Below are 17878 nucleotides of genomic sequence, written 5' to 3'. Positions count from 1 at the left end.
GACGAACAATACTGAAAATTAAGTGAAAATCAGAAGTCGAAAGTCCAACAGCTTTTTAAGATTCAGAAAATTGTTAAACTAATAAAGAGGGAGGGGGGGGGGGGTCCTAGGTTTATATATTACATGGATCATTCGCACAACACTGGCACTCAATTGTACGCATAGTGTTATCGTGTAATCATCATCTCCATGTCTACCCTTTCCCACCCCGTTAAGGTATTGGAGCGCGGAATGGTATCGTTTGCCTATTGCATGCTATTACCCGTCCCAAGCTATCAGTCCCGGGGCATTAGGACTTCTAATCCTAAAAGGGGGAGAAAGGGATGGGGGCCTTTATGGAGTTTAAAGGACAAAAATTCTAATCGACATTCAAAAACAAGTAACAAGTAGGGGGAATGAACAGACAAACAGGTAAGGCTCACATAAACCCCGTAAATCAGATAACATATAGTTTAGCATGCCTTTACACATACTGGTTTAGTCTTTAAAATTAAAAATTAAGCAGCAAGCGGACTGGTTCAATACATACGTTTAGACAGGAAGCCCACATTAGGCAACTTGGATCCAATTGTCAGAACTTAAGGTATTTTAAGCGAGTGATTTAGAAAGTACTAGTTCTAGAAAAGTAGTCTAATGCCGGAAAGTACAGACTGCAGTCAGTTTAGAAATAAGTTTTAAGAGAATCATGAGTATAAACCATAAAAGGAGTTCCAGAGTCAGAAATACTTAAGGAAAGAGTAAACTGCAGAACTGTTTTAAAGACAATTTCAGGAAGACCAAAACTTAGTTGGAAAATGTTTAGGCAGAATTTTAGAAAGAAACCATTTCAGAAGAGGTGCTGATTTGAAGAACTCAAGTGTATACTGTTCAAAAGAGTTTTTGTCAAAAGATTGAGGCTGAAAACATTAAGACATTAGAGACCAGTTAACAGATTGTTATTGCTTAAGAAGAATCGGATGACCTTGATGCGGAATCCTATGATATCTATATATGATTTTAAAAAGTCTGTTAAGAACTGGTAAGAAGAGGTAATTATTTGATTACCCTACAGTTTGCCTAATGCATATGCATTCCCTATAGGCATGATTTCTATATGCACTGATTACATGAACGTTAAGGTCCTATAGGCAGGATTTCTAGATGACTTATATCATAATTAAACGTTAAACCCTATAGGCATGGTATCTAGGTGACTTGAATCAGAAACATCGAACCATCTTATGTGCAGTATTTCTAGTGGAAAAAAAAATAAAGTCCTAAAGTCATGATATCTACCCTTTATTGATGCAAGAAAGTAAAACCCCTCCCACACCCTTTTACTAGATTCCCAGTTCTATACACGTTATTACAACCCAATGAATCAACTGAAATAATAGAAATACATCAAAAACTAACAGCTAGATCCTAGTAGCCTAATTCAAACTTAATGTCCAATAATATGTATTTAACCAACTCCGGGGTCCAGATCTCCAAAGCCTTCTCATTATCCAGGGTGTTTCAAAGTTTCAAGGAACCTCAGGGATTCCAGGCATTGCTTACACCCAGGATGCCATTATGAACAGGATGGTGCAGTGTGGAATAGCCAGCCCTCAGGCATCCAAGTTCAGAGGGAGCTCAGGGGTCCCAAAGCATGGCTTGCAAGAGAGGGGCAGAACTTATAGCTAGGAGTAAGTGCAAAGTGAAAGGGAATTAGGGGCCATGACAAGTGATGGTCATACCTAGCCATAAGGTAGGCAGGCACACCCCTGACCACTTGCTAGATGAACAAGTTAGGAGCAGACCTTTTGATGGTCAGACAAAGGTCTGGATAGTGATTAGGACACTATCAGACCTAAGTCAAGGCTCAAGCACATAATGGGGAGAATGGGAAGTAGGAATTGATTGAGTTAAGGAGTTCAATGAACCCAGTTCAGGATCATAGACAGCAATATTGGGGTGCTGCTATGCCCTGAACAATAAACTCACGTACAAAGAGGTAAAAGGGTAAAGGGGATTCACAGAGTATCAATACATGACAAACAATTGATTACACACATAACTTAAATACAGAAATATAAAGGAGAGGGAAATAAATATCAACTAAAGGAAATAGGCAGAATCAAACACATTGTTGTTGAGGCATGTAAACTAACTGAGACATACCAGTAGAGAAGCAAAAGAAGTGCAGAAGAAAGTAAAGTAAACACAGTCCACAGCAGCACAAGTATCAAAAGAGAGAGTTTTAAGTGAAATTGAATTGTGAACTCAAATGGTGTTCTGTGTTCATGTGTGTAGGAAAAGTCTGTGAAAAGCCTCTGTAAAACTCTCCTTTAGTGCAAAAAGGCAGGCCCTTTTATAGTGCAGAAGATGAGTAAGAAAAAGGTAAGAGAATAGTTTTGAAATCAATCACAAGTTGTTTCCCTTTGGTTAAGGGATTTGATTCAAACGGGCAAAAATAAATAAGGAAAGGATTCGTTTTAAAAATCTTTTCTAAAGCAGTGTAATAGGGTAATAGGGACAAATACACACAGCAGTTTATTTAAGGAAATAGTATAGTAGCACACGGTTTGGGCAGAACAAGGAAAGACAATCAATCAACAGCCCGTAAAATCAGGGTTCGAATCTTAGTGTGAATGAATCCAACCAGAAAAGGTGAGAAGGGGTTTAATTTAAAGAAAATCAACAGTACAAAACCTTTTAAAAAGGAACTCGGAATCAATCACAAGCTGGCCAAAGGCCTTTTGAAAGAAGAGAATTTGTCATATAAAAAGCATACAGACATGTGAGACAAGAGAGAGTTGTCGTAAAACTAGCAAGAAATCAGAGTGACCAAGAAGGTTAGGTTCGTAGACCTAGAATGAGCCTGAAAGAGAGTCAAGGGTTCTGAATGGAACCCTAGACCAAACACAAAGTCAAGCCTGCCAAAAAACCCAAAATACTAGGGTTTCTGACTCGAATCAGATGCATAGACGAGAAAACAACAAATACAACAGGCTCAGTAGTCTCTTTCATAGACTTATGAGAAAACAAACAGAGAGAGCAGCAAGTTTGAAACACTGGGAATACATTTAGGCAAAACATGGCACTCAAACAAGTTCAGGAGAGAAAAAGTGATACAGGTTTAGGAAAAATAGTAGACGGAGCCTGCTTAGAGTTCGAGCAAAAGTCCAGTAAAGGCAAACAAGGATTAGAAACTTAGTAAAATACAGTAAAGAAACATACGAGATAGACATGTAAAGCATGCTTATAGAGCCCGATAGAAGAAAGAACAGAACACAAAAATTAGAAGAACATGCATAATATGGCAAAACATAAGAACATAGGAGCAGACATGCGAGGAAAGAACACAAGAACATGGCATAGACAGATTCACACAAAGAAAAGAAGAAGAAGAAAAGTCAGAAGTTGTTTTAAGATTTTCCGAAAACCCTAAATTGACACAGACTAATTTTGAAAAGAAAATTGGGGAAAAGCTTTAAAACATTGAATATAGCACAGATCCACCATAGATCTAAGTAAATAAAAGAGAAAGGAACCTCGAATAGCCTTAGGGTTTCTCTGAAACAATGAGAAGGCTTGGAAGAGGTCTGGTCTTGAGTCAGAGATGGCCATGACTAGGCTTCTAAAGCTCGAATACGTCGGAATGGGGCCTAGAGAGGCCACAGAACACAGATCTGCATGGGATCTGAACATACGCCATCGAGGTCAGACCTCAAAATCTCGAACACCCATGTTTTAGGGGTAAAGGAAGGTGAGCACAGGTCGTCCATGGCCTGAAAAGCCATGGACTCCGGCGAGATAATGGTTGGAGAAGACGAGGGAGGCAATTAGGGTTTGAGTGCTTGAGAGCGTTTGAGAGAGAAGAGAGTTAGAAGGCGGCTGTCGAAGAGAAATGGGGATTAGGGTTATGTCATGTGGAATTGAAAAGGAAAGAATCATTTGTGGCCGTTGATCAAAAGGATCAACGGCCTGGATTTAAAAGAACCCCGGGCGGGTTTAGCAATTGGGTCAGGGGTCGGGTGAGAAATTAAATTGGGTCGTTTTGATTTGGGGGCGGATTGGGCCAAAATTAAGGCTAAAATTGAAATGGAATTGGGGCTGCAATTGAAATGAATTGGGGCTATAATTGAAATAGCCAGTTTTCCCTTTTATTTTATAAAAAATAAAAATGATTTTAAAAGAAAAATTAAAGATGCTGAACCAATTAATAATACATATGTATTAATTAAAAAATACTGGAACTGATTTTGCAATTATAAAACACTATTAATCGTAAAATAGGCTATAATTGCATTTATATGCAATTAGCTTTAAAAATACCAAACAAATTTGTAAAAATATACAAAAATCACCTTTTTATATTTTGCTGTAAATATGAGAATAAAATAAATTATTCAGCAATAATGATAGTTTTGGAAATAATTATTGGATTTTGTTGTGTTAAAATAGGCAATAAATTGATTTTAAGAACTTAAAAAAAATACTAAAACTCTTGGGTGTGCTTATATATGCACATATATACTATTTTGGAAGTATTTTGGGTATAAAAAATACATAGGGAAAAACTGGGTATCAACAGCTGCCCCTCTTTACCAGGGAAGGATGAAAGAGTTGCCGGGTAAAGATATGATGGCCAATTTTTACCAGAAGTGGCGTTTTGAAAAGAATTTGACCGAGCTCTGGTTTCTGAGCTGCCTACATATCCCTGGTTTTACAGGAATCAGGCCGTATGTAGTTCAGGAACCATTGATGGAACATGCCGATGGAGATTCGAAAGGACGGACGCGATGCTTTTGGAGAGGCAAGAGGTATTTGGGAAGCTGATCAGCTGCGAGAACCGGAGCGGGACCGCTCCTGCTGAGACGACCATTGTTAGCCGGTGTACCTGCAAGTGAGCAATATAGGCGTATATTGTGCATAAACTAAAACATGATGCAAGTTCCCGTCGGACCATGAATGTTGTCCTCGGACGGTTAGGATGACGTCCTCGGACCATGATGTCCTGGGCCATGAAGCGCAAAATTAAAGGATTCGCAGGCTATGAAATGACGTTCTCGGGCCATGATGATGGTGCCTCCGAACCATAATGCCTTTGAATAATGATGTGCAAGATATAAAGTGGGGTCCTCGGGCCATGGCATGGTGTTCTCGGGCTATGAAGATGATGCCTCCGAACGATGACACCTTTGGACAATTTGGCGATATTCCAGCCCATGAAATGCAAGGTTTGGCGGTATTTCAGCCGATGCAAACGTAAATGGCGATGTTTCAGCCGACAGAAGATTTAAACAAAACAGGCGATGTTTCAGCCGATGTGAAAATAAAATTGGCGATGTTTCAGCCGACAGAAGATTGAAATAAAGTTTGGCGATATTTCAGCCGATATGAAATAAAATGGCGATATTTCAGCCGACAGAAATTTAAGTAAAGTTTGGCGATATTTCAGCCGATATGAAATTTAAGTAAAGTTTGGCGATATTTCAGCTGATTGCAAGACGTGAGGTGGCGATATTTCAGCCATGCAAGAAAGATAAAGTGGCGGTATTTCAGCCATGCAGGTGGAGGTAGAGCTTAACCTCGGAAGGCAGAAAGGTAGCCTTATGCAATGCAGGGAATGCAGGATGGAGACAACGCTTAGTCTCGGAAGGCAGAAAGGGAGCCTTATGCAATGTAGGAAATGCAGGTGGAAATAACGCTTAGTCTCGGAAGGTAGAAGGGTAGCCTTATGCAATGCAGGAAATGCAGATGGAGACAACGCTTAGTCTCGGAAGGCAGAAAGGTAGCCTTATGCAATGCAGGAAATGCAGATGGAGACAACGCTTAGTCTCGGAAATAGCCTTATGCAATGCAGGAATACAGATGGAGACAAAGCTTAGTCTCGGAAGGCAGAAAGGTAGCCTTATGCAATGCAGGAATGCAGATGGAGACAACGCTTAGTCTCGGAAGGCATAAAGGTAGCCTTATGCAATGAGATAAAAGCGGGTAGTAATAAAAGATTCTTAGCTGACAGATGGTAGCCGATTGTGATATTACGGCTGCTGGGAAATATTGCGTGCGGACAGCAAAATGCGGGTAGGTGTGATGGCTCAATGCGATTGCGTAATATATTTGTGACTCGGGCACCTGCATCCAAAGAAAATTGTGAGTTTTGTCAAGGGGAAAAGGTTAGTTCGTTTTCCCTTGGCTTCCGGCATTGCGCATAGTTGGGGTAGCGTCGCTAAACAGTAGCAATTCGAACAATAATTCTGCATGATTTAGTAAATATAACATAAGTAGAAAATGGTTTTGATTAGATGAACCAACGACTGCAACGTGGTTCAAAACATTGCAACTTTTTTTGCTCCGGAATTTTGAGGGTCCTCCTCAAAATTCTGCCCCAGTTTACTAGGTTGGCATTTCTGACGGCTGCGCTGAATGACTGAAGGATCAACTTCGGAATTTTGAGGGTCCTCCTCAAAATTCTGCCCCAGTTTACTGAGGTGGCGTCCCTGGCGACGAGTTGCTGAAGACTAACTTCGGAATTTTGAGGGCCCTCCTCAAAATTCTGCCCCAGTTACAATAGTAAGGGAAAATGAAATTTTATTAAATTGTGACCGAACCCATAGGGCTGCCTACGTATCCCCTCTTAAACGGGAATCAGGTCAGGCATAGTTCAAATTACATCATAGAGAAATCATAGGTGGTTACACATAATATTGTTTCACTGCATCTGAGTTGATTGGCTTTGGCCAGACTTCTCCATCCATTTCTGCAAGAATAAGGGCTCCTCCAGTTAGAACCCGGTGAACCATGTACGGACCCTGCCAATTGGGAGAGAATTTCCCCTTGGCTTCATCTTGATGTGGGAATATCTTCTTCAACACCAGCTGCCCCGGTATAAACTTCCTTGGCTTAACTCTTTTATTGAAGGCTCTGGACATTCTGTTCTGGTACAACTGACCGTGGCAAACTGCATTCATTCTTTTCCCATCTATAAGGGCTAGCTGCTCGTAGCGACCTTTTACCCATTCTGCGTCGTCCAACTCTGCTTCTTGTATGATCCTCAAGGAGGGAATTTCTACCTCGGCGGGGATGACCGCCTCTGTACCATAAACCAGCATGTAGGGAGTTGCTCCGGTCGATGTGCGGACTGTGGTACGGTATCCTAGTAAGGCAAATGATAACTTCTCATGCCACTGTTTGTGACTTTCGACCATCTTCCTTAGTATCTTTTTGATGTTTTTATTGGCTGCTTCTACGGCTCCATTCATCTAAAGGTCTGTAAGCTGTAGAATTCTTGTGTTTAATCTTGAATGCCTCAACATTGTTCTGGGATAGTGACAAGTCTTTATTCCGCTTCGGTGACCTCGAAATGACTCATTTACTTGAAGAGATAGGGGATTTAGCCGGGATTCCTTGGGAGACGCCGGGTTTGCTCATGCCCGAGAATCGCAAAGGAAGGAGTTTTCTTAAGATGATGGGTTTGAAAAAGAATCTAGACCTAACATGTTTGAAAGACTCCTATATCCCATTTGACTATCTATACGAGAGGTACGGCCATAGCAAGTCATATCGCATTCATTCAGATGAATTTGCTATCACCTCTTTGGGGCATGTCCATAGAAGGGTCTTTGTCTTCATGTTCTACTTTTTGGGGATGATCGTGTTCCCTATGAAGAAGGCTAGAATTCACACCAGACTAGCCATGGTAACCAAAACTTTGATGGAAGGGATTGGTGGGCAGACTTTCAGCATAGTACCCATGATCATTGCGGAGATATACCGCGCCTTGAGCAACTGTCGACAACAAGGCAGTCACTTTGAGGGTTGCAACTTGTTACTTCAGCTATGGCTCACGGAACACCTCCAGAAAGGGGAATACCGACAAGAGATTTTACGCAGGGATTGGGATGACCATATCACCTTCCACCAGCCAAGGCGTATGAACTATATGCCTAAAATGTTTGCACAGCTAGAGGACGCCAGAAGATGGGCGGAATTATTTGAAAATCTGAAAGAAGACCAGGTTCAGTGGATGTTTGAATGGTTCCCCACAGATGAGTTCATTGTTCGGTCCCGAGATGCACCATTTCTCATACTGATTGGTTTGAGAGGAACTTATCCTTACATTCCTCTCCGAGCCATGAGGAAAGAGGGGAGAAAACAAATCATACCAAGGGTTGCTAAGACAAGTCACCTCAAAGCCAATTTTCAAGATGATGACAGCCCCCACAGGTGCCAAGCTCAGCATTTGTGGCATAGCAAGATCGTTTTGGAGAAAGAATCCATTGAGCCAGACAGGTATCACGCCGGTTGTGTGCCGCACTATTTGGGTTGGTTAGAAGGCAATGACATGGGTCACCCCGGGTTTGTTCAGGGTCACAGAATTATTGATGAGCACGCTGAAGCACGGGTTAAGTACAATCAACTACGCAAAAGGATTCGAGAGTGTGAAAGTGAGCATCGGGAAATACAAGAAGCCCATCAGAAATTGATCGAGGAATGGAAAGAAATGGCTGTCAGCGCCAACAACCGGCTAGGGTATTTGGAGCGGGTCTAGTGGAGCTGGAAGGAAAGTTCATCAAAAGGATTGAAGATTGTCAAAACGCTGAGGGAAATGCAGGCGGACATNCCTGTTGTTAGGTACCTTTTGATGTTGTGGAACCATGGCTTTCCGTCCGCTTCTTCCTCAACGTTGGCACAATAAGCTGGCTGATCATAAATCCTTACTGGGATGGGATCAATGAAATTTGTGTCTGGATGTTGGATCATGGATGATAGGGTAGCTAGTGCGTCAGCGAACTCATTCTGAACCCTGGGGACATGCTGAAATTCGGTCTTTGTGAATCTTTCCTTAACTCCTGTATGTGGTGCAAATAGGGAAATATCTTAGAGTTTTTGGTGGCCCATTCTTCTCGGACTTGATGTATGAGCAGGTCTGAGTCCCCGATCACTAGTAGCTCTTGAATGTTCATGTCAATGGCCATCTTGAGTCCCAGGATGCAAGCTTCGTATTCGGCCATATTATTTGTGCAAGGGAACCTGAGTTTGGCGGGTACCGGGTAATGCTGGCCGGTTTCTGATACTATGACTGCCCCTATGCCAACTCCTTTAAAATTGGCAGCCCAGTCGAAAAAAAACTGCAACCCTCGTAGGATTCTGCAATTCTTCTCCTACAAAGGACACTTCTTCGTCAGGAAAATACGTTTTCAGGGGTTCGTATTCTCCGCCGATAGGGTTCTCGGCGAGGTGATCTGCTATGGCCTGGCCCTTAACTGCTTTCTGAGTCACGTAAACAATGTCGAACTCATTCAGCAAGATTTGCCACTTGGCGAGCTTGCCAGTGGGCATGGGTTTCTGAAAGATATACTTCAACGAGTCCATCCTGGATATGAGATAGGTAGTGTAGGCACAGAAATAATGCCTCAATTTCTGAGCTACCCAAGTTAGAGCACAACAAGTGCGTTCTAATAAGGAATACCGGGCCTCGTACGGGGTAAACTTCTTACTGAGATAGTAGATGGCTTGCTCCTTTCTCCCCGTTTCATCATGTTGTCCCAGAACACAACCGACTGCTCCATCCAAAACCATGAGATAAAGTAATAGAGGTCTTCCTGGCTCGGGAGGAACCAAGACTGGCGGCGTTGACAGGTATTCCTTAATTCTGTCGAAGGCTTTCTGACAATCGTCGGTCCATCTAGTAGCAGCGTCTTTCTTTAGAAATTTAAAAATAGGTTCACAAATGACTGTGGATTGGGCTATGAACCGGCTGATATAGTTGAGTCTTCCCAAGAAACTCATCACGTCCTTCTTGTTCTTTGGCGGTGGCAATTCTTGGATGGCTTTGATCTTTGATGGGTCCAATTCTATTCCTCGACGGCTTACGATGAAACCCAGCAGTTTTCCGGCAGGAACCCCGAATGCACATTTGGCAGGATTCAATTTCAGATTGTACCTTCTCAGTCTGTTGAAGAATTTTCTCAGATCTTCCATATGATCAGCGGCTTTCTTGGATTTGACGATGACGTCGTCCACATATACTTCGATCTCCTTATGTATCATGTCGTGAAAGATAGTAGTCATGGCTCTCATGTAGGTGGCGCCAGCATTCTTCAACCCAAATGGCATCATTTTGTAGCAATACATTCCCCACGGCGTGATGAAAGCCATTTTCTCTGCATCCACCTCATCCATCCATATCTGATGATACTCGGCGAAACAATCAGCAAAAGACTACAACTCATGCTTGGCACAGTTGTCGATGAGAATGTGCATGTTTGGCAATGGGAAATCATCTTTGGGACTAGCCCGGTTGAGATCCCGGTAGTCGACACAAATTCTGACCTTCCCGTCCTTCTTTGGTACTGGCACAATGTTAGCTAACTATGTCGGATATTCCACTACCCTGAGAACCTTGGCTTTGACTTGCTTAGTGACCTCTTCTTTGATTTTCAAACTCATGTCGGGTTTGAATTTCCTGAGCTTCTGCTTTACTGGCGGACAAGTCGGGTCTGTTAGCAGTTTATGAGCTACAATGGATGTGCTGAGGCCAGCCATATCATCATACGACCAGGCAAATATGTCCTAATACCCTTTCAAAAATTCTGTATATTCCTCCTTTCTTGATGGTGACAGGTGAACACTGATACAAGTTTCTTTGACGTTCTCTATTTCTCCCAAATTAATGACCTCAGTTTCTTCCAGGTTGGACTTAGGTCTGTTCTCAAAATTCTCAACCTCTCTAACGACCTCTTCAGGTATTTCATCTTCTTCTGAATCTACATCCTTTTGTCGCGTTGTTTCATTGCAAGTCACAGTCGTTGGTTCATCGTCAAGATAAGTAATAGTAATGTTGTATAAAATAGAGTAAATGATGGAGAAAATAATAAGCAAGATGAAATGCTTTGATTGAATCCCTAATTGTTTGAAACATCGGAGCTCTTTTTCAAAATAAAAGACAATGCGGAAAGAAAATCAACTAGTAGAGTTAGCTAAAAAATGAAATGCATGGTACTTTTGTTTAGCCTTGCTACCCCGAAGCCTTCCGGGCCCTGACGGTCCTAATTGACCAATTGCTGAGGCGGTCTCCTTTGCTTGCGGCTTGTATGGAAGGGCCTTCCTCCCCCTCCTCCTCAAAAAGAACACAACAATCCATATCATCATCCTCTAGGAACAAATTCTTCATGGCTGCCAATGTTTCATCTTCTTCGGACCCATATATAGTATTTGCTGGCTGAAAGGTTTGATCCAGGCTAGGTATCGGAAACTCCAATGGGTAGTAGGGGCCGCGCCATGGTGGCGACCAGTTCTGGAATTCTTCCCAAGTATAGTCGTACCCTAAGCCAAAAGTAGTGCCATGCTTTTTCAGTGTGATGGGCTCAGTGATCCCCAGGAGATTCTTGTCGAGTCCCTTTCTAGGTTCGTACCCACACCAATTTAAGATGCTTTCAATCTTGTTGTCCCACCATTTGTCTTTGTGCACAGCGTTGACCCTTTCGATGTGGTGGTATGTCTCTCCGCCTATTCTCCTTCTGCCCCCGATCATTGGGATGGTCTGGCGACTATATATGGGATTACTACCGTCGCCATGAATGATCACTTCCTGGTGATTCCATTCGAATTTTACCGCCTGATGCAGGGTCGATGCTACAGCTCCGGCAGCATGGATCCAGGGGTGTCCTAACAGCAAGTTGTAGGATGTCGGGACGTCTATTACTTGGAAGTCGACGTCGAACCACGTTGGCCCCATTTGTAAGCACAGGATAATTTCTCCAATAGTAAATCTCTAGGATCCATCGAAGGCTTTGACATTGATAGCCCCGTCTTTGATCTCGTGTAGGCCTTTTCCCAGAGTTCTGAGAGTTACAAGTGGACATATGTTGAGGCTGGACCCTCCATCGATTAGGACTCTGGTGATGAAGTAATCTTCGCATTGCACGGTGATGTGCAGTGCCTTGTTGTGGCTCAAACCTTCTGGTGGCAACTCGTCTTCATGGAAGGTTATATTATGGCTTTCCAGCACTTGCCCCACCATATTCGCCATCTCACCCCCGGTTATATTGCTGGGCACATAGGCTTCGCTCAGTATCTTCATTAGGGCATTCTTGTGAGCGTCTGAACTTTGCAGCAGGGCCAGGATAGATATCTGTGCCGGCGTTTTGTTCAACTGTTCAGCGACCGAATATTCCTTAGCCTGTATTTTCCTCCAAAGGTCGTCGGGCCCAGTCTCAATGGGACGTCCCGGAGCTTGCTTACTGGATTCGGCTAGGTGTTTTGGGGTGTAGGCCCTCCCTGTTCTAGTCATTCCTTGTGCGGCAATCGCTTCTCCTGTCTTTGTCTTTCCTTTCCTCCTAGCTTCGGCAGTGTAATCCCAGGGTATGGCGTTTGAGTGGAACGGTGTTACTTCAGTCATTGCTACCGGAATAGGCACCCTTGGTGGTAACACAGCAACTTCAAAGGGTGTAGGTGTCTTCGGAACCCCAAATTCAACCTCGATCGGCCCAGACGCCTCTGCAGAAGGAGGCGCTTCAAATTCAAGTGGTACAGACATATTTACTTCGTCGTCCTTGGAGGGCTGATTCTGTACAATAATTGGGTTGAGGGTAGCTGCCGGCTTCTTTGGTTTATCCCCTTCAGCAATCAAACCTATCGACCCTTTAGGGTCCCAATCATCCTCGACCTCAATCATATGAACGTCTCCACCTTTGTTGTCAGGCAGAAGGTTGTTGCGGACATTAGGAGCAGGCTCCTTTGCTCCGATGACCTTGTTGTCGATCGGGTTCTGAATCTTATCTTTCAATGAACGGCACTCGTCAAGGGTGTGTCCTTTCATGCCGGAGTGATACGCACAGGTCTTGTTTGGGTTGACCCACTGGGAGGGATTTTCTGGAGCTTTGGCTGGGATGGGAGTGACGTAACCGGCGGCTTTAAGTCTTTCATATAGCTGGTCAATTGGTTCTGCGATGGCTGTGTATTGTCTGGGAGGTTTTCGGTCGAAATTTGGTCTGGTCCTTGGAAAATTTTGGCGAGTGGGTGGTGACTGGTAGTGAGAGGGTTGAGTGTTATAAGCTTGGTAAACAGGTGCTGGTTGAGAGTATCTGGGTGAAGTGGTTTGATATGTGAGACGTGGAGATGTCTGGTAAACGGGAGGTGGAAAGGAAGGTGCGGGTGCTTGGTAATTTGGGATAGGCTGATATGTAAGTGGAGGTGATGGGTAGGTGTGGTATTTTTGTCGTGACTTGGCTCCCTGTGCGATCATCACGACACTTACATCTTTCTTCTTGGAAGCGCCACCAGTTTGTAAAGCTTTATTGGTGGCTTGCAATGCTTCAAGATTTGTTACCATACCATTCTTGATGCCCTCTTCAATCCTTTCTCTGAGTTTGATGATATCAGAGAAGTTTTGACCCTCGATCAGTATCAACCTTTCATAATATTGGGGATCCTGAGCCCGGACGAAGAACATATTCATTTGTTCTTCTTCCAGGGCCGGCCTGACCTTGGCAGCTTCTGACCTCCAACGAGTAGCATACTCGCGGAATGTTTCGGTGGGCTTCTTCTTCAAATTCTGTATGTAGAACACATCCGGGGCGTTCTCGGTATTGAACCGGAATCTATCCATGAAGTCCGATGCCATGCTTACCCAACTCGTCCATTTCTTGGGGTCCTGACTGATATACCAGGATAGTGCATCTCCCTTCAAGCTCCTCATGAAGAGCTTCATGCGGATTTTCTCATCTCTTCCAACCCCAACTAACTTGTCGCAATAGGTCCTCAGGTGAACTCTGGGATCTCCGGATCCATCAAACATTTCGAACTTGGGAGGTTTGTACCCCTCCGGAAGTTCAACATCTGGTTGAATGCACAAGTCTTCATAGTTCAGCCCCTCAATGCCTTTGCTACCTTCGACACCCTGGACCCGACTGGTTAACTTCTTGAGCTCGGCTGCCAAGTTCCTGATGAGGGAGTCTTTGTCATCAGACTCAGGTGCATTTGAGATCGGTTGGGTGTAGTGAGGTACAGTTTCCACAAAAATAGGAGTGTTATGGAGGTGGTCGTTTGTGGTGTTTGGTGGCTCGGGAATGAGCAATGGAGTGTTGTTGCATATGTTGCAGGTTTGGACATGAGCAGGCTGTATTTGTGGTTGCAGGGTGTTTTGTGGAGGTGCGAGATTCTGGGTGTTGACATCAGGAGCAGCAAGAGAGAATGATAGGCTTGCCAAGTTCCGAACTTGGTCCAACTCTTCCTGGAATTTCAGCAATTTTTGTTCAAGATGAGCAGCAGTTCCCTTAGCAATTGGGGTACCCTGAGAAGTTTCCTCTCTTTCAATTTCCTTTCTAGCACTTGTGTTTTCCATTTTTCCTTTGTTCTTGTTCCGGACAGGACTTGGAGGAGGAGGCGGTGGAGGGCCCTTGGATCTTGTGGAGTATGCTGATGGTGCCAGAATGCACGAACTAACCTTTGGGGAGGGGAATAAGAAATAAAAGAAAAACAAAAAGGTAACAAGTTAGTGCGGGTTTTGAGAAAAAATGTTGCAGTATTTAAACACATTGTGCGAGAATATAAATCGCGTCCTAATTTTGGGTGCCTCGTTGTGCCCGAGGTAGGCTTAGCGACAAATAGTTTTGGAGAACTTATAATGCTAAATGCCTCATTTTATTGATAAAAATAAGACGAATCCCAAAACGACGTTAAAATTGCATAAAGTAAAATGTCACTAATGGCCATTGGCCTTATTACATTTTAAAGCGAAAAAGAAAAGAGACTCCTAACTACTTGGTCCCAGAAGGACCTTCCCCAGGTTGAATGCTCTCGTTGATCAAATCCTCCAGCTCGCGTAGGTTCACCAGTAAAAATGCCTTTGCCAGGCGTTCTCCTTCATTTCCCTCAGCGTTCTGGCAGTCGGTGACTCTTTTTCTTACTTTTCCTTCTAATTCCAGCAGACTGTATTCCAGATATTTCAGCTTTTCGCTAGCCTTGGTGACCCTCTCTTTCCATTCATTGATTTGGTCATTTGATGGGAGATTCCTCCACCAGGTCAGCAAGAGTGAGGGTATACTGACCATACCGAAGTCAGGGACCTTGTTCTCCATTTTCTACAAAACAAAAGGGTTAGGACCATACCCCCCCACCGGACTCGACTATTTAAACCAATAATTAGCATAAAAGCATTTAGTTCTCCAAATAAATGCATAGAATATGGTGGCGTCCGTTTGGGTTTCAAGGAAACCCAGTGGACTTTGGACAAGGCTATCTTAAAGAGTCATTATGTGGACAGCATAACCGACTCGACTAGGTTTGACCATGATGCATGTACAGTTTAAACGGAGTAAGGTTTCTATTGGGGTATTAGACAGGTACCCTTGAGCGGACAACTCAAGAGGGAAAGGCACGAAACCGTCGACTGCACCGCTGATCGACTAGTTTTACCGCAAATATGCCTTTGCCAAATTTAGGGGGTTAAAGTATTGGAAGTGCGCAACTACTCATTATAAGCGTTGCTATAGTATTTGTTTGGCACGAGTGGAATATGATGTTGAAGATGCAGTTTACAAGAATGAAACATATTGACATGTATTTTCACGTTCATACAATAAAATTTACAATGATTGCTCAAAATTACAACAACATTAACGGGAAAGCGGTAAGCAAAAGTAAATAAAGAAAAAGAAACAAAAGAAACAAGTCAGATTCAGATAAAGGAATTAAACAAAAGCAGTAAAAGAAAGCAATAAAGTCACATATAGCATGCAATGGTAAAAGCCTGAAGAATCCCCAGCAGAGTCGCCATGCTGTCGACGCCCCCTTTTTCTTCCAAAACGGAGTTCGGAATCGGGTATACGACATTCGGGAGGACAACTCTATTCCCTTGCGAGAATTGGGTTTTTTAGTTTGAAGAGTCGCCACCTAATGATTATAGTGCATTAGGACAGTTTAAGGAAGAATTTGAGATGAAGAACCAGAGTTTGGGTAAGGGCTAGAAATTATCTCGAGGGGAAGGTTTTAGGCACCCCTCAAGATCCACTAGTGTGGTTCCCGGTCATGCTACAATTGTGACTTTGAATGCAGACAAACAAGTAAACAAGCAAGCATTGCAAACACGAGAAAACTATTACAAATAAGGAGCACAAAAGGTTAAAAAAAAAGTGCTGAATTTTAGGGAAGGAGCAGTTTAGTTAAAAGTGCAAGTAGGAAGAAGTCAAGTACTTAGTGCGAACAATCTGAAAATTATGTGAAAAACAGAAGTCGAAAGTGCAACAGCTTTTTAAGATTCAGAAAATTGTTAAACTAATAAAGAGGGAGGGGGGTCCAAGGTTTATATATTACATGGATCATTCGCACAACACTGGTACTCAATTGTACGCATAGTGTTATCGTGTAATCATCATCTCCATGTCTACCCTTTCCCACCCCGTTAAGGTATTGGAGCGCGGAATGGTATCGTTTGCCTATTGCATGCTATTACCCGTCCCAAGCTATCAGTCCCGGGGCATTAGGACTACTAATCCTTAAAGGGGGAGAAAGGGATGGGGGCCTTTATGGAGTTTTAAAGGACAAAAATTCTAATCGGCATTCGAAAACAAGTAACAAGTAGGGGGGATGAACAGACAAACAGGTAAGGCTCACATAAACCCCGTAAATCAGATAACATCTAGTTTAGCATGCCTTTACACATACTGGTTATGGTCTTTAAAATTAAAAAATTAAGAAGCGAGCGAACTGGTTCGATACATACGTTTAGACAGGAAGCCCACATTAGGCAACTTGGATCCAATTGTCAGAACTTAAGGTATTTTAAGCGAGTGATTTAGAAAGTACTGGTTCTAGAAAAGTAGTCTAATGCTGGAAAGTACGGACTGTAGTCAGTTTAGAAATAAGTTTTAAGAGAATCATGAGTTTTAACCATAAAAGGAGTTCCAGAGTCAGAAATACTTAAGGAAAGAGTAAACTGCAGAACTGTTTTAAAGACATTTTTAGGAAGACCAAAACTTAGTTGGACATTTTTAGGAAGACCAAAACAGACATGTGAGACAAGAGAGAGTTATCGTAAAACTAGCAAGAAATCAGAGTGACCAAGAAGGTTAGGTTCTTAGACTCAGAATGAGCCTGAAAGAGAGTCAAGGGTTCTGAATGGAACCCTAGACCAAACACAAAGTCAACCTGCCAAAAACCCCAAATACTAGGGTTTCTGACTCGAATCAGATGCATAGACGAGAAAACAACAAATAGAACAGGCTTAGTAGTCTCTTTCAGAGACTTATGAGAAAACAAACAGAGAGAGCAGCAAGTTTGAAACACAGGGAATACATTTAGGCAAAACATGGCACTCAAACAAGTTCAGGAGAGAAAAAGCGATACAGGTTTAGGAAAAACAGTAGACGGAACCTGCTTAGAGTTCAAACAAAAGTCCAGTAAAGGCAAACAAGGATTAGAAGCTTAGTAAAATACAGTAAAGAAACATACGAGATAGACATGTAAAGCATGCTTATAGAGCCCGGTAGAAGAAAGAATAGAACACAAAAAATAGAAGAACATGCATAATATGGCAAAACATAAGAACATAGGAGCATACATGCGAGGAAAGAACACAAGAACATGGCATAGACAGATTCACACAAAGAAAAGAAGAAGAAGAAAAGTCAGAAGTCGTTTTAAGATTTTCCGAAAACCCTAAATTGAAACAGACTAATTTTGAAAAGAAAATTGGGGAAAAGCTTTAAAACATTGAATATAGCACAGATCCACCATAGATCTAAGTAAATAAAAGAGGAAGGAACCTCGAATAGCCTTAGGGTTTCTCTGAAACAATGAGAAGGCTTGGAAGAGGTCTGGTCTTGAGTCAGAGATGGCCATGACTAGGCTTCTAAAGCTCGAATACGTCGGAATGGGGCCGGAGAGGCCACAGAACACAGATCTGCAG

General features: G+C 42.8%; 1 protein-coding gene across 1 annotated transcript in view; it reads right to left on the bottom strand.

The window, feature by feature from the left end:
* Positions 1-17878, bottom strand: part of LOC109224136 (gamma-tubulin complex component 5-like) — a 32278-nt gene that overhangs the window by 7908 nt on the left and 6492 nt on the right. The gene's annotated exons all lie outside the window — the stretch shown is intronic.

Source organism: Nicotiana attenuata, chromosome 3 (assembly GCF_001879085.1).
Source record: "Nicotiana attenuata strain UT chromosome 3, NIATTr2, whole genome shotgun sequence".
NCBI lineage: Eukaryota > Viridiplantae > Streptophyta > Magnoliopsida > Solanales > Solanaceae > Nicotiana > Nicotiana attenuata.
Note: the sequence above shows the minus strand (reverse complement) of the source record. Positions and strands in the feature narration are given on the sequence as shown.